Here is a 27,967-nt window from a genome sequence, read left to right on the forward strand (position 1 = left end):
GGGACAGAGCAGGGCAGCCCTGATGTGCTGCTGTCACTGCCTGGTGGGGCTGGGCATTGCCAGGCACCCCTTGATGGTGTTTGGGTAACTCCACAACTCAGGGCATTCAATACAGGACTTTCAGGCTCAGCCTGCAAAAACACAGAAGGAACACACACTGAGCTTTCTGAGGTTCTCATGGAGCTTTGGCAGCATTTGCCATCCACCCTGGTGTTTAATGTTTTGGAAAAGCATGAGGGAACTGCTGTGTGGTATTTTCTGAGACCCCCGTCAAAGGGAGGAATGATGCATCTGACTCTATTGATTTCAGAAGGCTAATTTATTATTTGATGATCTACATTATATTAAAGAATGCTATACTAAAACTATATTAGAGAATAGAGAAAGGATACTTGCAGAAGGCTAAAAGATAAGAATGAAAAACTCGTGACTCTCTCCAGAGCCCCGACACAGCCCGGCTGTGATTGGTCATTAAGTCAAAACAATTCACATGAAACCAATCAAACAATCACCTGTTGGTAAACAATGTCCAAACACATTCCAAAGCAGCAAAACACAGGAGAAGAAAATCAGATAATTATTGTTTTCATTTTTCTCTGAGGCTTCTCAGCTTCCCAGGAGAAAATCCTGGGCAAAGAGATTTTTCCAGAAAATATGACTGTGACACTGTGTTTGGCTTTTTAGTGGCTGTTTGCTGGTTTTGTTTGTTTGAGTTTAATTTGAGAATGCAGACTCCAAGATGAAAGTAGCAGATAAAGGATTATAAATAAGTGCCCTTCACACTTGCAATTAAAGCACCAGTAAGAGTGAGTGCTAGCCAGGGGCTGGTTTTCTGACAGGGACAATGACACTGGCTGTCAATCTTTCTGCCCCCAAACCAAAGATCCCCTCCCTCAGTAACTGCAGTTTTTGCTGCCTACCCAGTCAAATACATATCCAGCACTTGTTGCATTAAGAGCATTTAATATGTTGAACCTTTCCAAATCTACCTGCAGATTTCCCATTTCCACAAGGAACTAAATCTTCACATCAGAGAGAAGAAAATGTTCCTTCTGAGGTAAACTCCAGCTTCTGTCCCTACCCTACAAGGTGGGAAAAGGCACAGCCTTTACTTATGTTTGATGGAGCTGCATAATGCATTTTGTGGTGTGAAAAGTCTCAAACCTTTCAGACCATTCTGTATTTATGATGCAGGTCTTTGCTGTACCAAAAAAGGCATCTGAGGTGATGTAAAATAATGCCTTTCTTGTTAGACTGCAGCAGAAGCCTTCCCTACTCACTCTGCAGCAATTTACTTTTACTTTGCCATTAGGATAAAATATTTTTTTCCTCAGAATGGAGCCCAGGAAATTTTTCAAGGTGACACAGGATGATGTTACCAAGAAAAAAATTTTGTCACATGGCTTGTAAAGGACAATTTCTTCTGCAGCCTGAAATACCACTTGCTTCTTGTGACAGTGCAGGTAAATCCTGGACTCAAGGTCTCTGAAATTAGCCTTTAACTTTCTTAGGGGGGTTGGTCTCAGCTGAAACCCAACCATGGAAATAGCAAATAATTAAAACCAACCAAACAAAAGTTCCCAGCTTTTGAGATTTGCTGTTACCATTAATATTTTACTACAGGGGGGAAATGCCATCAGTATTCAGGAGCCAATAGTCAAGAGAAATACATTTGAAAGAAATTAATTTTAAAACACAGGCTCTATATAAGTCAGCATTATTGCATAGGTGTGTTTAACAGATCCAGATTTTACTCCTGCTGCAAACACCAAATCAAATCCTTTTCTCCCTTAAATTGTCCCTAACTCAGAAAAACAGTTCTTCCCACACTCAGGAAGGGCTCATACTGGCTTTGTAATGTAAATAAAAGTACCCAGAGGAGAGGAGATGAACAGCACTGCTTTCCTCAGACTCCACCAGTGACACACACAGGAGGAGCTGCAGGAAAAGGCCAGGTTGGCAGGATCTCCTGCTTTGCCTCTGTGAGCACAAGCAACTTGAAGAACAGTTCTTAGTACATAATTTGCTTTATAGGTGAGGAGAGAAGTCTAGGCTTGGAAATCACCAGGAGGTTTCCCTCCTCCTCCTCAGTTAGAGCACAGAGCTCAGAAGTTCATTCCCACCTAATACCTCGGGAAAGCATGATCATTTCATGAAAACACTGCTGCAAGACTTCCACAGGTACAGACAGTTGTTTTTGTTGCTTAGAATACTGTAACTATTAACAAACCAACCATTTAAACTAATAGAGTCCTTGGTTTTCTGGTGCTGTTTATTTTACTGTATTCAAACAGGAAAATGACATTTCAAGGATCAACACTTTATTATAAACTAATACCTTTCCTAATAACTGAGGTTTTCCTGCAATTCCCAGCCTGGCTCTCACTCTGACTGAAAGGCTGTTAATTTCTCAGTGGAACAGCAGCTGAGAGAGGGATAGAAGAAAAAGAAAGAAACCTGACATAAGGCTGAATAAACTCGAATTCTCTTCTAATTTGGTAAAGGCACGTTGAGTGACATAATATGAATTTGGATATTCCTGAAGAAATTTTTTTGCTGAAATCTTTGTGGAAAAGTTTTATTTGATGACAGCTCATGGGGAGAGGAAGAGCCAGCACTCCAGCAGGCACACACAGCCTGGGAGCCTCACTTCCCACGAGTAAGCATCACCAGGGCCAGGAGATTAAATTTAGTAAGTTCTGCCCTCCACACACAGGGTCAGATGTAAGCCTTTTGTAAATGTGAACCTTTTCACTCACCATTATTGAAAAAGGTCTTCTTCAGAAATTACCTGGAAAAAATTAGTGCCTGTCCTACAGCTTCTGGGGACATAATGAAAGGCTTTCAGAGAGCTTCACTTGTCTGGCAGAATCCTTCTGAGAAATTCAAATGTTTGCATTCTCTGTTGAATTGGGCCCATGATAGAAGACTGCTATGAATTCTTTTACTTTCTTTCTTTTTTTTTTTTTTTGGTAGCTCTTGACCATTTCTTAAGACTAAAGCTTTCTTTCAGTCAGAGACTTAAATTTATCACAGCTAATTGCTTTTCCTGTTTCTTCCTGTCCAGAAGCATTTACATTTTTAGGTTCCTATGACAATATATACTACTGATATTTTTGTACTGACATAAAAGTGGCACAATACCTGACTATGCTTTTTTAAAAAAAAATGTTGTTGCTATTCATTTATTGATCTTTATAACTCATCTGAAGTAAAAGGGTAAAGGGTAGAGTTCCATGTCCCAGGAAAATGCACTACCAGTGACTTTGAAATGCAGCTGAACTAAACTATCACCAGTGTAATACATGTTAAACCATAACAAATATACAGTAAGATAAACCAGTGATCACAACTATAGATTGCCACGTATAAATCATCTTCTGCAAAATGCTCCTATTCAAATTTTTCTTTCATCTAATTTCCTTAAGGATACCTTTATGTACAACACTACTGTAAATTAGTTTTCCACTTCAGCTTCTTAATTACTTAGAATAGAAATCAGATCTTATTTCTAAAATAACACTCTTATTTACGTTGCTAAATGGAAAAAAGGGAATAAATTTGATCTTTCAACGCTATCAGCTCAGTTTTCTGCAATCCAAGTTAAAAACCTGTACACTTTCAAACTCTGAACTGCTGCAGAAATGCTCTGCCAAATGCAGGATGCTGCAGAGCAAGGTTTGGAGCCTTCTGTCAGGTTTTGGGAGCTGGAGCACAGTCCCTGCAGCTGCCATGCAGCCTGGAGTGTGCTGGTGCTGCTGGGCAGCAGCTGCACCAGGAGTGCTGTTATACAGAAGAAAGGTAGGGACATACATAGAGAGAGAGAAGGAGAGAAAATGAAAAGGCTTTTTTCACTGACACAGCTTAGAGCAGACCCTGAGCAGCTATAAGTTATGGTGTGGAGTAGTTTGAGATATTTCCTTCCCTTACACAACTGAACCTTTGCTAACCTCCCTCTCCAAGCACGAAAAGCCTGGCTTGGTAAACTCCATTTGCTGCTGACCTGGAGCTGCCCTTGTTCTTGATGGTGCACAGAGATGAGGCAGAACAGACACCCAGAGCCCTGTGCAGAACCATCCCTATAGTAGAAGAAATGTATTTGAATATCTGTATAGAGGCTTTGCCCCACAAGTCCCGGTTGTCCTTGATGGGCTGCAGCTGTGACCAATGGAGATAACTGGGATAAAAGGGGGCAGGTTGGCCAGTCAGGGAGAGCCTTGACTTGAGAGAGAACAGCATGCAGCAGAAGGAGTCAGTGAAGAGCTGCAGCCATGGGAATACACCAAAGAGGTATGGACTTTAGAAATCCGATCATATCATTATGAGACTCTAGAGAAATAATAGAACAACAACACATCCTGAGCCCTGCAGTCCTGCAGGTGCTAAATGTGCCAGAGCAGCCACCTGCACCCCTGGAGCCATGTGGGAGTGCTTCTACTGGGGATGCATGGCAGCGCAGCTCTGCACTCTGTGCAGCAATGACAGCACAGCTCAGACACCAGTCAGGCCCAATTCCCACCAGTTTGATCAAAAGTTGTACAAGATTCCTGTTCCATGCTCACCAGCTTTAATCAGGCTGCCTTGGCAGCCCCCTGGCCCTGCAATCTCGTTTGCCCCCACATGCAGAGTTTGTAATTGGTGCACACTCCACTCTCCATCACAGCATTCCTGTTCACAGCCTGGCACCACATCACACCAGTGAAACATGCTCCCAGCTAAACTATCGTGACTTCAACAGACTTTTCCCTGTTACAACAATTTCAATCAACAATCAAGGTTTCTTTCTCAGTTTTGTTGTTTGCATTATGTGGCATTTTAATTCATTGTATACTAATTCCAGTTCTGCATTAATTGTATGTTTCTGCACAGTAATTAACTAATCACTATGTCACTCCTTCTCTATTATGAATAACCTCATTAATTCCAGTCTGAAAGCTTGGTGCCTGCTGCCATTGCTATCAATTTTCTTGGTTCTTTCTGCTGCTTCTTGACTTATAATCAAATATGAAAGTCATGTATTTTTAAATACTCTGTCTTCTGTTTCTCCCACTGAAAAATTCATTGTGCTATCAAGCCCTTTAAAATAATGTTTATTCATTATGCATTTCTTTGCTAGGCAATCAAGAGCTGTTACAATAAAGTGTGTGACTTGCTCTCTCTGTGGCAGTGATTCTGCTGTGTCAACGCCTCCATTTTAATTCTAAATTTACTAGAAATTAGAATTTAGCTCTAAAATTTAGCTCCAAGGTTAAAGGCACCATCAGACATCTTCACATGGGGGGAAATTTCTCGATTATTACAATTAATGGTTTGGACATTTTTAGGTTATATTTGTGGGTAGAAACTTGCAGAGAGCTCAGCAATGGCAGCAGAGCTGTGCCTGGGAGGTCAGAGCCTGGCCAGAGGGAGAAGGTGCAGGAGAGGCCACAGCACAGACACAGTTCTGGTGGCCAGGCTGCATGGATGTTAAACCAGTCACACACAGCTCTGAGCAAGTGCTCTGCTGCTGCAGCCTGGCAGCTCCCAGCTGCAATGCTTAGATTCAACATTTGCTCAAACAAGGCCTTGCTCCTCTAAAAAAAATTTATTTAAAACAACTTATATCCCACAAAGTCTATTCATAGAGTATCCTCTTGCCTTTTTATGCTCAAAGGCAACAAGAGGCTTGTAGATATATATTTCCAATAAAGACAACAAATTGAGATGCTAAATGTGTGAGCACTTTCAAGGACTGGATGGGAAATCTGATGATTCTGCATGTGCACAGCCCTAATCCAAACCCACTGCAAAGTCAGCTGACATAACAGTAGTTACTAATTTTTAATTAAGGATTCAAGTACCATTTTTCAAACACAGATAACACTTGGGCAGCACTAGGGGGCAAGAGGATGGTTCTCTGCTGTTACAAATTGCTGCAGTGCAATGTAATTTAAAGGGAGAATGTGTACCTGCAACAGCTGAAGGACTGCTGCAAATTTTGTAAAGGAAAAGGAAGAGGAATTGTGAAAGTCATCCTGGAGTCCAGGAAATGTGTTAAGAAGTATATTCATCCTTTAAAAAAGACACATTTGGTGTTCATAATATTTTCCCATTAAAAGAATATAAAATACTAAACTAAGTTAATAATTAATAAAAACCTGAGAAGTTTATCTGACAATTTTGGAGTGGTTTGATTACAAAAATGTTAAGTGCTGCCTCTTTCAGAGAGGCAAAGAGGCCCCTCTGCTGAGAGGCTGCTGCTCATGGATGCCCTGGCTCCAGGGCTGCTGAAAACAACAGCAACTCCTGCTCCTGCACAGCACCATTTATCCCAACACATATTTGTACAATGGACCATAATGGTCTGTTTGCTCTCTCACAGTCCATTAGGCCACCCCTAAATGTGTGGTTTGGGTGTGCAGTGAGAGGAGATTTCACTGCTGGTGCTATTTCAGCATCTGCTCCTGTCCTCGCCACCATTGCTGCTCTCATTTCTGCCTCTGCTGCTGCTCTTACAGACACCCACCCCTTTTCCAAGTGCCTTGAGAGCTGCCTTTTTGTGCATGTCCAAGGTTTTCTGCTAGCCTGGTTGAATATTTCCATTTTTACCTCTCTTTTTTACTGGTTTTGCCACTTACACAAACTTATTTCTGTTTCCCTTTGAGTGATCCCACGTGGAGCCTTTACCTCTATGAACAGCGGGTATGATTTTGTTCATGTTAAGAACTGGCCCCCAACATCACCACCTCTTAAAGTTCAACTGAACCCACAGTTGTAATTCAGAAAGGTGATTTTTTTTTTCCCCCAAAATCATTGTTTCCCACTGCCTGACTAAATACTAAATTCTCCTTCAGCAGGAAGCAGAGAAGAGGGAAATGCAGATATAGGCATAGCTATATATTCACGTAAAGAAAAGGATGCCCTGGAAGCTGAGAAAGTTGCAATAAGTGAGTTATTGATGTCTATAATTAATGAACTGAGTCCAGGGAGGCTCCTCATTAGCCTGCTCCAGGCAGGGTATTCTGGACACCTGAGGTGGGGCTGGTGCTGAAGGCAGCTCCTGCCTTCTCCTGGTGGCACTAAATGAGAGGTCACAAAGAGGGAACCATAAATATCCATCATCCTGTCCTCCCCCTTCCACAGGGAGAATTAAATTGTTACCAAGGGTGACACATAACTGATTGTGCAGGACAGCTGATTAACGTGGTGCCAGGATAAATAAGGCAGTTTGTGCCTCTCCACACCACCACAGCAGGTTCCCTTCAGGTTTAGCTGACATCTCTCCATCACTTATAACTATTTCATTTGGGAGAGGCAGGGGACAGGGAATGTCTTTAACCATGAGCACAGAGACTGCATGAAGGAGTATGTGGAGCAGGAAAGATGGCATGCCATCAATTCACAGCAAATTCACCCTGATTTCTTCAACAGAACAGCCTTTAGACTCCATTTTTAAAGGGAAACTCAGATGCTGTAGAAAAGAAGTCACTTTGAAGCAGTGATAGCTGCATCTCCATGCCCCAGCCCAGTCTGTGCCCTGCACACAAAGTGAGAATCCAGACTGCCAAAGGGCTGTAGGAAAGCAGACTGGCAAGCATTTCCATGACTTATGTCCCAGCTCTGCAGACTTCAACTTACCCAAGGATAAACTTTCAAGATCACCACTCCCCCTGAACACAGCCTGCCCATAATGATCTGTATCAAATTAGTTTAAAAGAAATACAAATGCCCATATGTTTAATAGGCAGGAACTGCAGGAGAGCAGAATTGTGGGGTGTGTAACCTGTCTAACCTGTACATTTTGGGAACTAAGGCACACTCTGTGTTCTGTGTTTACACCTGGGCCATCTGCATAAGCTCTTCATTTTTAAAACATTAGTTTATAATTAGGCTGCTCTTAGGAAGAGGGCTGGCTGCATGATGTGCCATAAACTTTACTGCCCTTTAAGGCTCAGACAAAACTTTTCTGTTCATTGAACTGCTTCAAAGAAAACTGATCACATATCTACACCCTGTAACTACTGTGTTCAATGAAAGAATAACACTGGGAAGGCACTACAGGATTTGCAGGAACCTTCACCTTTGTAGGTTTGTCTTAAGGCAAGTTATTTAAAGCAATTTTTTGTGTTTACTGAAATAAGAGTATCCACTAATCTCTCAGCTAATCTGGGTTATCATGATTTGAAGAAGCAATAGTGTTGTTACAACTGACTGTTACACGTGGTTAAATTAGAGCTCTTACATCAGACATCTCAAAGCAAAGTTAAGGGCAAAACTTGATAGGGATTAGAAAAACTCATGGTTTGAATTAAGCTTGGAAAAACAATTTACTATTACTAGTTTTGGATCCAGGTCCTGTTTCAGTTGAACTGCAGGCTTTATAAACAAAGACATTTGAGAAAAACAAATGTCACTTTCTCTAACTCAAGTCTTTCTCAATACTTATGTGAGACACACAGAGCAGCCTCCTGCTTTTAGACTGGATCCATATCTATCCTAAATAATCCACTATTTACATCAATCTTGCTAAACTGCTCGCCTGTTTGTCTGCCAGTAGCCTTTCAAATTAAATTACAACACAGTAATTGTTTCTATTGACACTGTGTGTCTCTGCTCTGGGGAGGGGAACTGACGTTATCGGTTTATTAATAAAAACTTTGATGGCATTTTTCTCAGCATAACTGAGTTTGAAATTCTTCACCTCTTTTTATGTCAACTCCAAATATTTTCTGATGCAAACCTTGAATGAACAAGATATAGGCAGGACAGATGGTCAGACAGTGCCCCTGGACAGAATCTGTTCTAGTGAATCTTCACACAGTGCCTCACAACACAAGGTGTAGCTCTGGCAGCTCAGCAGAAAAGAGCTGGCAGCAGGGGAGTGACAAATAATGGGAATTCACCCTCACTCCTGGGAATGAGCACAGTATGGTCACAGCAAGGCCACAAACCCAGCTCCTGGCTGCCCCATCTCCTGGGCTCCCCTTCCTGCTTACACTGGGGTTCACTTGGAAGAAGCCACTTGTGGGAAACTTTGGCTGCCAACCACGTTGTGTTTCTGTGAAAGGAGTTGTATTCTTCTGCACTCAGACCATGGCAGCCTGGAAACAGGCTGGGAGCTGGGCATGGATTTGAATCCTTTAGCACACAGACCTTATTTATCCTTTCCTCAAAACAAAACCCCAAAAAACCAACCAAAAACAAACAAACAAAAAAACCCAAGATACCCCAAAACAACAACAACAAAAAAAACCCCACAAAAAACCCAACCAAACAAAAAAAAACCCAACTAAAAAAGCCCCAAACAAACAAACCAACAATCCCATAAAGGAAAGACAAATCTCCACACATCTACAGATACAGTTCCAGTGGATACAAGTGAAACATCATCATTTTGGCCTGGAGTTGATGGGACTACATCTCCCCAAATGGAACAGGAATGACAAAGCCTTAAAGAATGAAGGCAGTGAAAGTGTGACAGAGAAATAAATCACTGAATTTTGTGCTCCTCTCCCATCCAGGACACCACTGATGGTGTTTGCTGCATTCCTGCTGTGTCCACTTACAAGAGATGTCAGTTCTTTGGTAGCCTGTATAATAACTTATTATCAGAGACAGCTAACACTTTAAACAGAATTAAGACTGCTCACAGCAAGCCAGAGGTACATATCAGATAATGATGGACCTGCAGATCTCAGAATCCAACAGAAGATGAGTTAGAGAACCTCAGGTGATTCACTGAACCACATACCAAGGCAAAAAGTACTTGGAATAACATTTTCAGTCCAATTGCTGCCCCACATTTCCCTTTTCTTTTTTTCCCTCCTGTACTGAAGATGTGCACTTTTGTTTTGCTAGAGGACATACATTAAGTCTGCTTGCTTTTTCTATTAATAGACTTGTCAGAAAAAAATATCAAATTTCAAAATAATTTTGGCAAACCACAGTGAGATGCAGAGAACCAGGTAAATGGGTTATTTTTGGACAGTAGGTTATCAATTGAAATAAAGTTGATTTGAGGTAGAAAGGATCAGTTGGGAAACAGTACAGGAGGTACAAGGACTGGGCTAAACAGGAAGCATTCTCCTTCTGGAGCTTGTCTTCACTGAACTGCTCCCTCCAGGCTCAAACCAGTCCCACTCAGCCAAGCCCAGCTCTGGATTCTCTCTGCAGCTCAGGGCAGCTGTGTTAACTGATGATGAATTGCAGAACTCCCAGCTCCAGCCTGCAGTTTCACATCATCAGCTGTCCCAGCCTTGGGCACAGTCTAATTAACTTGCTCTTGCTGGTCCCAGCTAGGCAGGGTCCTATTGGCACCTTATGATAAATTCCAGACTGTTTTCCTCCCTAATCTGGATCATTAATGCTGCTTTTGAAAGGATTTAAACCAGCAAAACTGTAAGGCAGGATTTTGCTACTGGGTGGGAGTAAGATAATGCAGCAAATTCAGGTTCTGGCTCACTCATAACCTTTGGGTTTTTCCTATAATTCCATTTTGATCATCTTTGATGCTAAATAAATATGAAATCCCTATAGAGTGCTATAAACTTCCAATGTGATTTCAAAGAACACATTCAAACATCACAACATTATTAGGTGCTAAGGTTACAGATTCCTTTTAAACCTCAGTTCTGAGATCAGTCAATAGAGCTTTAGGGCCAGATAGAGAGAACAGACAGGCTTTTCTTGTTATCATCTAAATCTCACCACAGATCATTTGTGCCCACACTGTTAAAGTGCCTGCAGTACCTGCACTGCTCTTTATGGGCATTATTCAGAATGCAAAGTGACTTTCACCCACTTCTCTCTGGCTTACAAAGGTCAGTTTTGTAAAACTTGTCAACTTGATTGATACCCTGGTGTCATTTTTTTTACAAATGGTTTTGTTGACAGTTGTTGCCATTTGCAGTGGAAGTTTTTTCCCATATTACTGAGAAAGCTGCAGTGTGCACCAAGTGCTAACAATGACCATGTCCATCCATATCTGCCTTGAGGCAGATCTGAGAGGAGCCACAGGTGTGAGGAGTGTCTCAGGCTGGGGCTGGAGTCACCACCTAGAGATCAGCTTTTCCTTTCAGGAAGGTGACCCAGAACCTGGCAAACAGCAACCTGAAGTGCTCCTGCAGGATTCTGGACCCTTGTTGCATATTTCCAGCCAGGGAATCATGCAGAGAGGCTTCCTGCTGCACCAAAACCCAACCCTCTGCCAGGTACTGGGAGTGGATCCAGTGGGGCTCCTGCTGAGCACAGAATGTGGCTCTGGATTTGCTGCTCTGCAGTGGGAACATGCTCAGCTCCTCTGGCTCCTCAAACACAACTGAATCATTACCAACACCAGCATGGAAGATTGTGGCAAAATGCTTCCTTCCTTTCACTGGAAAAGGCAGATTTATTGAAACCACGTTCTTGCAAGGCCATAAGTCTGGGTCATCTTGCATAGAAATATTTTCATGTCCAAGATAAAACTTCTGGTCAGAATGAGATCTGGGAATACTCACATTCTTTATAAGAAAAGAGATACCTGAGGTGAAACATAGCCCCCAGTCCATTTTGTGTTGTTCAGCATGGACACATGAACCCACCTGTTCTTTGTCTTAGCAGGGATCCCAAGGCATAAATGAATAGTGAGGAAAAATCCTCCTCATTTCTTTTGGTTATGACATAAGATTTTTTTATTTTAAAATTTTTTTATTGACATTCCCAAATGTCAATCAATGTTAAAAACATTATGCATTCAGAAAAGCACTATTTCAGTAAGCTGAGAAGGTCAGAAAGACAACATTTATTACAGCCCTACTGCAGTTTTAAACTCTGGGAAGATATCAAGACTTACCTAGGAAAGGCTCATTTACAACCTCCATAGATAATGCTTATAAAAAAATTCTGACATTCTTTATACTGCTTATTGCAGGATTTGAACAAAGCAATCTCTCATACACCCAAAATCAGTCCCAAACTTCTGCAGAAGATGTGGTTAGATAAAATTTTAATAGATATAAAAATGCTAGAGGTCGCAATAAATTGCCTGTGTTCTAGAGAAGGATTCTTTTGAAACTGCTCTTTCCTACTTTCACTTATGTCTGCTAGGCCTGTATATAAAAATGTGAGGAAAAGAAGCAAAAAGGTTCAGAAGACACTCAAGCTAAATTAGAAAGTAAATTTCATAAGACAAAGAGGTAAAAATAAATGTATTTCAGATCTAAAGTTACATATTCTCTTAAACGACATTAATTCAAAAACTGGCTGCCATTCCACTGAAGAGCAAGTCTGCCTTTTCTCTCTAATCCTGGTAAGGGTTTTTCTATTTTTATGTTGTACCTTTTTTTTTCAAGCACAGTCTCAATGCAAAGGTTCAGCCCTGTTCTGTTTAAATGCCCTTCTGAAGTTCTTTATTCCACTTTATTGCCTTTAGAAATGGGATGAACAGCACTGAAAAAGCCAGAAAATTACTCTGGACATACCTTCTAGCTACAGATGTTCCCTAATATTTCCCAAACAAGCAAAACAACAACTGAAGCTTCATTTCACCCATGACTACTTTCCAGCAATTTTCTGGTGCAATCCAGAATCATTTATTTTACATTTTTTTTTTTGAATAACAGATGTGTGTAGCAATAGTTGCTTATAAATTCCACAGTTTCACTCCAGAGAGGTCTTCTGGGCTTCCCTTCAAGAAAAATGACCACCAAGAACCAAACAAAATTACTTGAAGACTGTTGTCACTAATTTGTCATTCCCTTTTCATTTGTAAAATTCAGGCTGCTAACAGCTAGCTAGACTAAATGCCCTCAGATCTCACTCTGATCTCATAACCACATGCACACAGAAGATAAGTTTTGTCTTTGTTTAAATGCATCATTGACTGCTCCTCTCACTGCAAACTGCAGACCATGGCTGCTGTCAGGCTAAAGGTGCTGTACACCAGAATATCTGAATTCAATGTGCACAGCAATTACTGCATGCATTTCATCACTGTCTACTTCAACACAGCTGATTCTCATTAAGATGCAAATCTGCTGAGTCACAGCAATTAGAAGGAAGAAAGTTTGTGACTCAGGAGCATGTTCTGATTGGGTGCTCTAATGTTTATTTGGGATGGGACTGGGGTCATTCTCCTCAGTGCCCTCAAGAGCCATTTAGAGCTGTAACTCTGCAATACTGTTTTGCATCCACAGGGAAACGTGCCCATTATGACAGAGTTCTAGGAAATAGATTCTTGGTTTATGTGCTTTTCCATGGAATAATTCCTAACATATTCCCTATTCTACTCAGAGATAACCAAATTTCAGGAAAAGTAAAGAACAAAAACCAACCAACCAACCAAAAAACCCAACCAAAAACAAAAACAAAAAAGAAACAAACAGTCTTATTTCATAACCAAAAGAAATGAGGAGGGTTTTTCCTCTCTATTCATTTATGCCTTGGGATCCCTGCTAAGACAAAGAACAGGTGGGTTCATGTGTCCATGCTGAACAACACAAAATGGGCTGAGGGCTGTGTTTCACCTCAGGTATCTCTTTTCTCTTGTCTTTTCAGGGCCAGCACAGTAAGACTGTGCTACATGATGGCAGCAGACCCAGCAAACAGCCTCTGCCTCTCCTAAGTTTGTCAGCCCCATCCCACACCTTTCAGAAAGAACCAGGGCTCCACAGAATCCCAGCCAATGTTTCAGCCTCGGTGTGCTCTATATTTAAACTGGAAAATCATTATCTATTGTTATCATTAAATTGTATCCCTTCTGGAGTCAATAGTTTGTCTTTTTCAAGGAGAAAAGCAGAGAAACATATAATCAAGGCAAGAGGCTGCAGAGGTGGATGCTTCACTGTATTATGGACTTCATTTAATTAAAGTCTCTTAACCTGCTCTTAATCAAAGCAAATGGCAAGTGGCATGCTCAGCAGATGGATACAGCTGTGCATAACAACCATGCAGGTGTTTAATTTTATATTTGGCAAGTAGAGCAAGCAGCATTCAAACATTTGAAGAGGAGGGGGTGCTTAGTGAGGGAGGGTTTCCAAGACACATTTCACTGCAAAAGGGAGATTATTCTGCCACTATTAAGTTACTCAATCAACTTCACCAGTTTTGTGTTAAGTCCCAGTTTGAATTACAGGGGCAGATGTATAATCTGTGAGGCTTTCCAGAGTAATCCCTCTCTCCTGCCCCTCCACATGTTTTTAAAGGCTAACTGTACTAAAGAGCAGATTTCTGTCTTCTCAGACACCCAAAGAAGTTCACTCTTTGTGTCCCTTATTCCCAATACAAAAGACAATGAATGAGCCAGAAGTGACAGACACAAACACACTGTAGGTAGAAATTTGTCCCTGATGGAGCCAGGAGCTCCAGAAACCTGTGAAGGAGGCAGTGAGAGAAAGAAACCCAAACACAGAACTTTCCAAAGTGCAAATCCAGAGAAGTAATTACTGAGATTGTCACAAAATAAAAGAGAATTCTGAGTATTCATTTTAACTAGAAGTCTGCTGCAAATGTAATTAAAATGAAAGAAACAGTAATTCAAAACAAAGCCAAGGAAGGCTAAATTTTGCATTTCATTAACATCAGTTTTCCTCTGCATCCCCATAATTCCCAGAATGATTTACCTGCAAGAACAAAATGGAATAAGGCCAGGTAAATGAAACACAGGCAAAATGGCAAGTATTTGGCATCTCCTGCATTAATTATACCAAAGGAAGGAATTTTGGTAAAGGATCAACACAGAACCACAGCTTGAAAGGGAACATTACTGAAAGGTAAAAGTGGCAGTACCATCACCTGCATCATAGGTGCAAACCCAAACATTCACTGCAGCTACAGACAAGGAAGGAGGCAGAATGTGGATGAGGCAGAATATGCAATTTCAAAACATGTGAGTCAGTGTTGGTGTTAAAGTAATTCAGAGACTGCCACGATTATTTTTCCACTCATTTTCACTTACTACAGTAGGTTAGCTTAAAATAGATTACACACTTTCATAATATTTCTTTCCCACATGTTCCCCTGATATACTGTAGTCTTTCAAATTAAAATAGAAATATCCATCAGATTCCCTCTGTGTTTTTCCAAGCACAGAAGGAAGTTCAAATATCCTTGTTTAAAATCTGAATATAAAGAGGAAAGGAGCTGCTTAAGAATTCCTGCCATCACTATTTCTCAGACCTACTGAAAATACAACCTCGCTTTTGGCTCTGTTTCCATCTGCCTGCAAACTCTGAGATAGTTGGTAGAATATTTTGAACACATTAAAGGTTTTTCTGCTTACTTCCACTTCCTTTGGCATTTTTCTGTAGTCTTCAAGAAGTGGGACACCCCACAGCTGGAGAAACAGTGGCTTGGATAAGCATCACAATCAGAGCACACACAATTTTAACACAGAAATTACTCAATAAGGCTCCTTGTACTAAGTTGGAGGTTTCTAAACATATGGAATCTTTCTTATGCAATAAAAGAAATATTTCTTTTGCTTTCAGTCAGATTAATTGTCAGTCCACACAATTCCATAAGAACCTCAGGTTCTCTAGGAGCCCTTTATGTGACTGTGATCTCCATGGTAACAAATGATTCAGCAACCACCCAGAGCCCTCTAACAAGTCCTGTGCCAAGGAGTTTAACAGATCCTCAGGTGAACTGCCAGAAGATCAAGTTCTGAGAGCACTGCTGTGAAAAACTTCCCTTTTCTGGCTTCACTTTTGTGGCATTTGCATTTTTACTTTGATATGTCTGAAGCTGAAATCCCAGGACTCAAAACACCTTTTACCAGTTTGCCTGTTCCAATAGCCAGATTTCAAACAAATAAAGATGAGTGAACATTCTTTTCCCACAGAATACTGATCTAATTAATTATCATCAGCTAGTTTGTTACACAGATGACAACAATCTATAAAACCACCACCCACCAGTAGCTTCTTTATCTACCAACAATGCAGAAAAAGGTTACCCTCAGGTTTCAAAATATGTAATTCATCTGAAAAAGGTCTTGCTGCTGTCTCTGTTGAGGCAGGGACCACAAGGTGACACATTTGAAGGCTGCACCTATTTCCAGTGGCACAGAGCTCCTCCAGAACTGACTGGAGCCACCCCAGGACACCCACTGGCATCTCCCACAGAACGAGATTATTACTGCAATCAACTCCAATTGTTAGAAACACCCTTAACTTTTTCTAAGTAAGTATTTATGGTTTAAAATTTGTCAAAGATAATTGCCTGGATGGTTCTGAAATGCAAGTTTTTAATGGCAAGCATGTTCAACACAGAGAAGTAGTTGAGAAAGGGCAAAATTAAAATAATAAAGTAACTTGATTTACCTATAGTCTGCAGCATAAATGAGGTCCAAAGGACCATTATACTCAAAGCACATACATGAGAAAAAGTTATAATTCATCACACATTCCTTAAAAACACATTATTCAGCATTTTGATTTACAAAACTTTTTCTGTTCTGTTTCTGGAAGCATAACGTGATTTTGTTAAATATTTAAAGGTTTCCTTCTCAGCAATAAGCAAATACTGTGTTTGTATAGCAGATGAAACACTAGTTATACCTTGGAGAATTACAAATATAAACAGAAAAAGCATTCAGGTCAAAATAAAAATAAAATTAGTGCCTAAAATGTTTGTAGGAAACAAGACAATTTGTATTTACCTAATTCCTGTAGAATTAAAGCAGAAGCAGCTGTGTATCCAAAGCTAACTTTTATGACAACATACACTTCCATAAATAATTTTAATGATAACATATCTAACCAGCTAAACTATTCTAGCCATATTTGCATTTCAGAGTGATTTTTTTTTGCAGATAGCATATTAATTTCCTTAAATTAATAATTTATTATGGTTTTTTTCATTTCTCCCTTGTGTGTATTTTCAAGAAAATGGTGTCCTAAGGCTTGAATAATTGCCAGCCAAATACTCAGCAGTTACCTTGATCTTTGCTCAAGCTCCATGTACATGTGTGTGTGTTATCAGAGCTCCTCTGTATTTTCTCCAGCAGACAATATTAGATAAGACTGCAAAATAAAGTTACAAGCTGATTCAAATTCTTTTAGAATCACTGTGATTCAAAGTTTTGATAGCAACAATATGCAGTAATATGGGGGCTTCTCTTTTGATCTCTGCAGATTATTTGGGTCTATAATTTCCTACTGCATTCTCTACTTTTGTCACAGACAGTGGCAGAGGCAGGTCAAACACAGGTGAGGTGCTTTAGAGCCCCTGAAAGAGGGGCTGCACTCAATGAAACAGAGCTGCAGTCATGGCAAGCAACATTCCACATTTAAGAAAAATAAATCAAGATGACTCCAGCAGATGCTGCTATTTTTGAGGGGCATTTCAGGCTTAGTGCTGGCACATCCCTTCTTTCCTGGCAGCAAAGCTCCTCCATCACTGCCTCCACAAAGAGGAGCCCCAGCTTCCCACCCCAGGGGCTTCTCAGCCTGGGACCAGCAGGGGCAGCCACAGATGGAGCAGTAATTTATGGGCAGTAATTTATGGGGTTTCCACACTGTTCTTCATGGGAAGTGGTTGAATTTTGGTTGAAATTGTGTATTTTGTGTTGAAATTAAGGGAAAAGGGGAAGGGGAGAAAAGACTAGAAAAGGCTAATACAATATCTGGTCTTCCAGTCAGCAGGTCAAGGGACATGAACTCTGTTTTTGATGTTTCTCTGTTCCACTCAAAGCTGCTTGGTTTTGTTCCTTGTGCTTAGAGCAAAATCTACAGAAAATGCTTCTAAACAGCCACACTTGAAAATGCAATTTCTCAGTTTTCCCCTCCTGTTTGGTTCTGGCAAGAGCAAAGCCAGGCTCAGCAGAGCTGAGGGAGCACAGTGCCCCTGCTGAGGGCTCTGTGCCCCACTCTGTCCCCAAGGACCTGCCAGAGGCACATCCACCGGGGTCTGAAGGAGCACACTGGGACAGTCCCCCTCCCTCTGCTGGTGCAGGCTTTGTGGCACACTGACAAACAATGCTCTGGGGAAAAGAGCTGCTGTCCATCAATGGTCCCAAGGTCTGAAGGCAAAGTGGATAAAAGTCATCAGCGATTACAGAATCCATGGAGCAAAGAAATGCTTTCAGTGACATCCTCAGGAATGAACAAACCAAGCCCCAGAAATGTTCATCAGGAATGACCAGGTGAACCCAAATGTGGCTCAGCTGTCCATGCAGGACCCCTGTGTCCAGGGACACCCATGGTAGGGTGGGAGCAGCAGGGCAAGGAAGCCCAGCCCTCTCCTGTGCCCCTGAGCTGCCCAGCCCTGCCCTGAGTGCAGCTGCTTCTCTGCCCAGACACCAGCAGCCCCTCTGGGGGAGAATTAGGGAGATGCTCACCCTGAGAAATTATGAGCCTCAAAAGAAAACAATCTGTTGGGAAACTGAGTGTGAAGCAAGCTGCTGCTTGCTGTGCTCCAGTTAAGCTGCTCAGCATTGGAATCCTTGGAAAATATCAGAATCTGAGTATTTATTGTAGTTCAGTATAGAAACTACTCGTTATAGGCAGTATTTACTGTCTCCCAGCTCCAGCAGATAACATAGAGCCTGCAAATGGATACGAGAGTCAGCTCTTCCAGAGGGAAGAAAAATGCATTTCCTTCCCTGTAAACTACATGTAAACACAAAATGGAACTACCCAGGCAGTAAATGGATTTCTCCTTCCTTTTCAACTTGCAAAACATACCCTTGACACAGTAAGCAATGCAGAAGGCTACAAATTACATAATACTGCTATTTCTTAGACAGACTTCCTAAGAATGAATGTTAAATAGATACTCACACCAACTTCTAGACCTAAACCTGTCAGCTTTCCTTATAATCACCTTAAACTTTTTTAAAAATTCAGAAAGTTTCCATAAGGACTAAAGCATTGGTAGTTACATCATAAGCTGAAGATGGATTCACTGTTATTGTTCTGCATCTAATGTTTGCATGAGACTTAATTGATTGAGACATTCCCAGATGGTTTTAACATTTAACAGCATCTATACAATGACAGTTAGAATTTTTAATACTCATAGAGGCACAGTAGAGTGGCATCAATAAGACAAATTGTATGAGTAACTGGCATTAGAATGCACTGGCAATGCACCCAAAAAGTTATTTTTAAAGACAACGACAAGAAATATTCCAATTAGGCTACATAAATTACCAGAATGTAGCCATCATTACTGAAAAGAGAATTTCCCTTGTTCTCATAAAAAGAATTCATTGTACTGACTGGAGAAATATATACTCTTTTGACTTATTAATAAAATAAATATAACAAGTTATAATTAAATGGCTCTTAAATTGCAATAATTACTTAGAAACAATGAACAGAAAGGCACAGGTGAACACTACACACAGTGAAGCATGCAGGGAAGAAAATGAGAATTAATGCTCTCTCCGTCTCTTTCAAATGCTGTGTGTTCAAGTAAGCAACCTGATTTCAGCTCAGCCAACCAACACAGTTGATGTAATTAAACAATGATACAGGTTTATTATATAACCAAATGGAAAGCTGAAGACAGGTCTGAACAGCACTAAAAGAAGATTTAATTAAGTTTAGAAGATCTAATTACGCGAGCTGGAACCACAGTGTAGGAGCTGGATCTGTTCAGCTCTGACACTTCTTCCCAGCTTTTTATTCTAGAATTTCAAAGATTATTTTAAAAAATGTTAAAGAAGGAAAAAAGGAACAGTTGGTCTGAAGTAATGAATTTTTCACTTCAAAAAAGAGAAAGGTACACTGCAACAGAATAATGGCAGCTGCACCAGAGACAAGCTTTTATATTTAACCTCTCAACAAGCAGAATATTCATTGCCTTTCATAAAATGGAAGTGTGAAAACCTAAGCAAATCTCATTGTTAAATCCCCTTCCTGGTGCATTTCAGGTTGCCAAGCCCACGCCTAAAGCCCCTGACCTTGGGTGAGTTCAGCTGAGAGCCCTGAGCTCACCCAAGGTCACTCCCCTGTCCCTTTGTCCCTTCTCTGCTCTGGGGGCAGTGGCCTGGTGGCCTTGTCCCTGCCCAGCTGTCCCCACAGCCCAGGAGGGTTCCCAGGGGTGAGCAGCAGCTCCATCCTGCCTCCATGGGCTCCTCTCTGCTCTGCTTCTCCTGCACAGCACCCCCAGAGCATCAGGCCAGCCCTGAAAAGCTGCTCCTGCTTCATTGTCACCTGAACCATCATCTCTCTTAGTTTCATGGAACAAATCCTCCTCTTGCAGCAGCAGAAGTTAAAAATCAAACCTAGGACAATGCTGGCCTTTTCCCTCAGAAAGGGTCGCTGTGGTCCATGCAACTGTAGGCACTGCCACCCCCAGAAAAGGCACAGGGGTGTATTTCACATGGTTCACATTTCTCACATAGCTCTTCTTCCCAAGAAGCCTGGGAAGGGAGATGCCACTTTGAGCTCAGTGTCTCAGGGCCCCACAGGCAGCTCCAACCTCTCTGCAGGCCATGCTCCTCCTGCACCAGCTGCACTTTCATTAGCTGTGATTTAAAAGTATGATGAGAAATGCTTTCAGTAAATGCACAGGTGACATTTTAAGGCTGTCAGTGGAATAAATTGGTGTTAAGGTACATTCCTCATTATCTAGTTTTGTCCAGAATACTTAAATTAGTTTCTCCAGAGAGGTTTTTCCCCTGGTTTCTGTTTGGTAGTTGCCTCTGTGCTTGATCAGTGATTTCTTTTTGCTCCCTTAGCTCTTGTCTATACAATGACATGCTTAGACACATCTGAGAAATTCAAGTGTCTTGTTCTCTCACTCATGTCTATCTCAATTCAATTCTCTTTCAGTTCTCTTTTCCTCTCAGACAATTCCTTGTTAGTATAAATCACCTGTCACTTATCTTGATAGATTTAGTTGGATCCAAACTGAGAAAGCTGAGATAATTCTTGGTTCTCAGCATAGCATTTTTCTTTTACCATTCTGACATTCCACATAGAAATACTATAGTTTCCAAACTCCATTTTAATATCATAGATTGTAAAATTACAGCTCTGTTAAAAAGAGTAGTCTAAGGGAGAGTTCTGATTGTTCAGTAGGTGTTCTGAAGCATGCTTTTTATCCATGATTTTCATTGCCTGTCAAAGAAATGTATTGTCATGTATGCCATTATGGGGAGAGATTCTACATGCTGAAAAGATATGCCTGTGGAGTGTCATAATACTGCTCACCTTTATTGACTAAAATAAACAGCATGAAACTATAGTAAAACTTGAAAATCTGGGGGTTATCCTGAGAACTACAGAGTATTTAGACTGTTTTCAAGGCAGGGCTGAGAGGCCAGCCTGTACCCACTGCACAGTGAGGCCAAGCCGAGCCTTCTCCCATTCCAGGGAGCTCCTCTCCCTTCTCCCATTCCAGGGAGCCCTCTCCCATTTCAGGAAACCTTTCTCCCATTCCAGGGAGCCCTCTCCCATTTCAGGGAACCTTTCTCCCATTCCAGGGAGCCCTCTCCCATTTCTCCTTCCAGCCCACATGGAGCTGCTGGTTAGTGTGAAATTAGGCAAACACATGTGTGAGCACAGAGCAGAGCTTTAACACCTCTTTTTTGGGTGGTGTTTTTCCTTTTTCCCTTGCCCCGTTTGAAGTGGTTGGAATAGGGGTTTTTTGGACCCTCCCTCCCACCTGGCAGGGTGACAGACAATGCAGGGTTTGCAGCCACTCTGGGCTCTAACTCTGAGCATCTCCAGCTGCATTTGGTGGGCAGTGCCAGCCTGGCCTCTCCTCTTTTCCTCCTGAGGGTGATTTCAGTTCAGCCAGCAGCTCTGTTGGGAGGAGTCACTGAACTCCACGTCAAGGAGGCAGAGCCCCAATACAGCAGTGGGACCTTCCCTGGGGATTTCAAGAGCTGTGGCTCATGCCAAGACTGCCTTTGTCATCACAGGAGTAAAATTTAATAACAAGCTATAGATATTTAATAATCAGACTATGAACAGCTCACTAGTATCAACAAGTTAACACCACGGTACAAATGAATGAAACCAAAGATAAATGTGGGAAACACTGCAACCATTCCAAGTACCAATTTAAAAAACAGCACTTTTCTAAATACCGGTACAAACCCCTGAAGTTTAAAGAGATTTCCCCTCCGCAAAAAACAGGATAAATAATTTATGGCTCATTATACCATGATGATATGGCATGATTTGGGCAGACATTATTTCATTAGGCCTTCAGGGATTTGGGTAGAATCCTTTTGGATGAATGAAATCAGACCTTTGGTTCTCACACATTCCTAAAATCATGCCACGCTTGTTGGTTCAATTATACTTTTTTAAGTACTCTTCAAATACAAAATGATAAAAACTTCTTCAGCAATATCTTTACAATTGTGGTAATGCATTATGAATTTAATTCCAGCACACTCACGCTGAAGGTGCCCATTTTCACCCTCATTTAATACATTATCCCCAGGAGGATTCATTCTGACAAAGAGAGTAATAGCTGAAAATAGCTTCAGAAATGATGAGACACTGCAAGCAATGCCCTTAATTGTGAAAAAGTTCATCATTTTGGAAGCAGGGACTTGATTATGTTTGTAATTTTTAAAATTCATTGCCCACTATTCTGTTCAAAATTTCCAAGCTACTGAGGAATAGCAATGCCCTTCTGGTAGGGCTGGCAGGACCTTCAGCATATGGAGATTATCCCCAATGCAATATAACATGATGAGCTCAAAGCCCATTAAAAGCACTGCTGAAAGAACACAGGAAATCCTGGGCTTAAGAAAATCTAGAAGGGGAAGGATGTCATTTAATTTTATTGACATGTTAGGGACACTTATTTTTTTCTTAAATTTGATGCTATCATTTTAAATCAGATACCACTGTATTAATATGTGCAATTAGCTGTGCAGACTGGGAAGAAAAGAGGGGGAAGAACACCAAGCCTCTGTCTTCAAGTGTAGGAGAGAAGTAACAATTGACTGCCAAACAGAGTGTGCTGACAGTGCAAGTCTATACATGGTTGAGCATCTTGTGTGTGGTTTTGCAAAGCTTGCTTTCACTCTCCTATGTGATTAAAAAAAAGTAAATATAAGCTATATGTAAAAAAATTTTATACATTAAAAAAATTGCACTTTTGGCTCTTCCTCTTCTTCCATGGTAGAAGTTATATGAACTACAAATATACTCCTACCATTTATTCTATTAAATGCTCTTCAAACAAATGACTTTCTGTTCATTATACCTGCAGTTTATAATGGAATTGCATTGCTAGGAGACCGAGAAAATAAAAAATTTCAGGACATCTCTGTTGAAAACCCACTGATAACTTTTATAAAATGCAGATACATCACAACCTGTGTTAGATAAAAAATGGCCCTTCTGATGATGGTCTGTAGCTAATGAAGAGCAGCACACAAGAATTATTCTGATGATTTGGTTTAATTCTCTCAGAATTACCTCTTACATTTTCTATAATTCTGCTATTTATAGTATCTGAATTTAGAAGTTAGTTCTGCTATGGGTCAATTGGATCCTGAAAATTTTGGCCACCACCCCAGGAAGGAAAAGACACATTTCAGAAGATACAACCTACTGGCATCTCTGAGAAGTTATTTACATGGACTAAAGAGAAGTTACTTATGCTTGCCATTAAGCATATGAATCTAATTAATTTGCTAGGCTAAGATACTACAGCCCCTCAGAAGATAGGCATCAATTCCACAACATTTTACAGACAGGAAAACCATGCAGCAAGTCAGTGAAACGTTCTGGACAGGAAGAGTGGAATCCAACCAATTTTCCATCCTACTTGCCCAGACTGTATCGTTCCCTTACTCTTTATGCAGCAGAAATTTCACAGATTTATTGGTGGTTTTTTGGTTTGGTTTTTGTTTTGTTTGTTTGGTTTTGGTTTTTTGTTGTTGTGGGTTTTTTTTTTTGTTTGGTTTGGTTTTTTTCCAATTAGAACTGTATTAACCACTTTTTACAGAGGTTGCTTCAGTTTTGTATTCTGCTTACAACTAACAGCAGAATTCTAACAACTAATTCCTCTCTCTGCTTTCAGAGTATGTGGCTTGTGGACATTTCTTGATCCCAGTGCCGCAGAAACTTACTTCATTTTTGTTATAAAATCCCTACAAAACTCTTCCTGCCAACATCCAGATATTTTTGTTGCCTCTACTAATGTTTGTGCTGTAACAGTCACCTTCTCCCTGTGCCACTTTCTCAGCTGTTTAAGGCATCAACTAGTCAATCACTTTTCATATTGCTGTAGAGCATCTCCTAGACAGGGTTTCCTCTGCATTGTACCTAACTTGACACTCTAAACACCTTACAAACCATTTCATTATAGCAGAAGAGTAAGATCTGAACTAGATTACCTGGTCATTTCTGGCACTCCTCCTCAACCGAAATCTCAGCACAAGAGATCCACTAATTTCCTCCCTGGGGCAGAAATGTTTTTGTTGCTGTTGTGTTAATACACAGCTTACAGGAAGTCATGGGGCCAGTGAAATGCAAGACTCTGAAAATAAGTAAACTGCTCTGCTACAAGCCTCTGATCTCCACTGTGCTCCTTACTTGCTCTTTGGATGGAACCACAATTGACACAAAGATTTATAGGCATTTTCATTTAAAATTCTTACCCTCTCCTTGGAAATCTAGTTTGTGTGTAGCTGCAGTGGTGAAAAGCAGAGAGGAAATGAAACACTGGGAGAAGCTTTTCTTTACAGAAGCAACTGAGTGGCATCCACACAGACCCCATGGACTGAATCACCCCTTCATCCAGGCAGGGACAGGTGGGCACAGGAAATCAAACCATCCTCTGCACAGACTGCACAGGCTCTGCAGGGACATCCCTGCCTCTGTCCCAGCCTGGGACCACAGGATGTGGACCTCAAAACCACAGGCACAGACCACCTGCAACAGGTAAAAGTTCAGCTCAGAGTCATTAGTCTATTTTTCAAACACTGTGTACACAACAGCAGAATTTAAAAGCCTGAAAGCTTCTCTAACACTTTGGAAGCAAACAGAAAGCTGTGGTACATGGTGAGAAATTCTGCTAGGGAGAACAGCAACAGCTCAGAGTCAGCAGAGAGATCAGGATTATTACTCCCTCAGGGTAGCACAGAATGATAGGGGCTCATTTGGGAACAGATAAAACCATGTGGCTGAATGAAGCTGAGCCTCTACTGTGGACTCCAACCTGTAAAAGACATGGCTGGCTCTTTTAGCAATATTGCAGTACAGTTTTATGGTGCACACTCAGTCTGGCTGTAAAAAGAGATGTTACAGATGAAGTAAAAAAAGATTCATTCAAAATAATATTGATCAAATTGCAAGATCAGTGAACAGTGAAACAAGTACATTTTCCTGTAGGTCTTTGTCACTGATTGACTGTAGAGCCATTAGTGTGAATGTGCTTTCCTAATGGGTGAGCAGAATTGACTTCTGAATGACAATGTTTTTCCTCCAGGCTTATAGGGCCCCAAAAGTGCAAGCTTTGCTGGACTTTAAAGAACAAAGTTCCTCACTGCCCCAGAGAGAATTCAGTTGCTATTTGCAAAGAAAGTATATTTGACAGTAACAAATATTTTAATTGTGACGGTGAAGTAGAAGGGAAATATAAACTCCTGTCAAAAAGCAAACCAACATCCATTCCCAAGTGGGTTTCTGCACTTTGCTTCTTATTTTTAATGTATCAATTACATGGGCATCCCACTTTGTATCTCATCAACAGTAGCTTAGCAGTGCTCTAGCAGCATGCTTGCTCTCCAAGAGCATCCAAAGCACCTTTAAATGTGAAGAAGCAGGTTCCAAGTTCAGTAAACAACATAAAGATCTGACCAGAGCAAAAAATTCTTCAGCCAAACAACAGTGGTGCAACACTGACACAGCTTAAAAGGACTTCTCAAATGTGCAGAAATACCATCAACTGCAAAATTTTCTCCTTCACCATGAGTTTGACACTCTACATGGGAGCAGATGTGAGACAGGGGCTGTAACTGGGACCAGAGGAAGCTGTGAATGTTCAGGGGGATCTCTCCAGTGGAAGGCACATCAGCCAGCAGCAGGAACCTCTCACTGCTCTGAGGGCACCCAGATGTGATGCCTTTTAGCTTTTATATCTTTCACATTCTGTGCTGCTTTAGTGCATACACTGCTTTAGTCTGAGCTTCACATGAGGGGATGGTGAGCTCTCTGCACAGAGCAGGGAGACAAAACAATTCTGCTCCAGCTGGGGACCAAGGACAAATGATCCAAATCTCAGCCCAAGAGCACAAACACCGTGGGCTGAAGAGAGAAAAACAAGCAGGGTGGGACTGCATGGGCTAAAGCTGGAATGGGACAATGAACTGCAAGATGCAAATGGAGCAGAACTGATCACAGCGACAGACCCTGTGCCTGGTCGTGCATTTTGGGACCATTTTGGTTCATCTTGGGTGAGGCCCTGGCTGGGCTCTTGTGCTGCCCAAGGTGGATCCATTGAGGCCCTACTTTATTCTTTAACTCCATCTAGTCTCTGTTCTAGGTCAGCCTTCACAAGGCATCAGTGAGCACAGCTTTCCTCATGTGGGCAGAACAACTCACGGAATTGTTCAGCCCCTTCTGCACCATCACACAGGGTTCAGCTATTAATGGAGAATAAAAGGGAACTCAACTTTGTGCCTGGCCAGCACAGCTGCCTGAGGTCCCACAGAATATTAAACAATTAGTTTTTACAGAGCATTGTAGGCAGGAACCTTGAAGGCTGATGAGGTTTAAAGCCAGTATTTCACTGTCAGAGACAAGAAACTGCTCTGCTTATTGCTCACAGTGACTTCATGTCCAGTTAACAACCACACCAAATAAATTATCTGTCACTTCTGATATTCCTGTCATTTGCAGAGATACTGCAAATTTTCACGCATTTATATAGTGGGTAATTTATCAGACATGCTGATAAGAACTGAGACAATCTAGAGAGCACTAAATCCTCAGGCACTGCTGAGCTGCACTACAGAAAACCTGAAAGACTGGAGAGGAGCACTATTGCCCAGCTGGTTTCTACTCTGCACTCACAAGCTTCTGGGATATCACAGATTATTCTTTAGGACTTCATCTAGAAGTGCAGTTCAATTTAAATAAACTGATAAATATTCCTGAACCAACATAACAGACCGTTACAATACCTGGCACTAAAATTTAAGAGCAGATAGCTGCAAAGAAAATTAAAGGTGTTTTTCTCTACTAATCAGGAAGCAAAAAAAACAGGTCCCTTTGGCTTTTATCAGAAGCTCCCCACTTACTGCCTCAGCTAATGAAACATGATGCACTGGCAATGGTATTTCTTTTACTTACAAACCTCATCAGAAAGAAGATGCATTTTGAGATTAATTTAACAGTTACCACAGAATCTTATCCTTATTTGCCTCCTAAGCTGTTTTTTTAAATTTTTAAATTTAAATTTCATAAATTAAACAGAATTAAAACATAAAACATATATTAATATCACTTCAATTTTCAGCCTGACATTAGTAAAAATGCATAGGGCAAGCTTCCTTGTCAGAGATTACTAAAAGACTTTAGTACCTATCTTTAATACCTAACTAAATACCTAACTTTAAAAAATCAACCTAAATAGATTGATTTCATGATGAAATAAATCATTCAACACTGATAGGGATCAAGGGGGACCCAACACACATGGGAAATATTTAAATATAGATCACAAATATACATTTATTTAACTAAAAAGATGAAATAGGGAAGTGTGTGTTTTGTCTGTCATATAAAAATATATATTACATGGTGAGAATAGATATATGATATATATAAACACACACAGAGACACATCTGCTTCCAAGAGTGCTGCTTAATTGCCAACCTGAACAGCAAAAGTAAAGTGACGCTTACTGTCAGTATGTATATTTGGTAAAAAGCCTGTTGTCCAGGAAATCGGGGTGCTGACACCAGGAGGGGAACTATTAATAGCAATATAATGCCAAGGAGTACAGTCTGAAGAAGCCCTATAACCAGAAAGTTATTTTTGTACTGATGGGCACAGATTTTGTCAGGTTCCTGGTTCTTGA

The sequence above is a fragment of the Molothrus ater genome, chromosome 12 (assembly GCF_012460135.2).
Source record: "Molothrus ater isolate BHLD 08-10-18 breed brown headed cowbird chromosome 12, BPBGC_Mater_1.1, whole genome shotgun sequence".
Taxonomy (NCBI): domain Eukaryota; kingdom Metazoa; phylum Chordata; class Aves; order Passeriformes; family Icteridae; genus Molothrus; species Molothrus ater.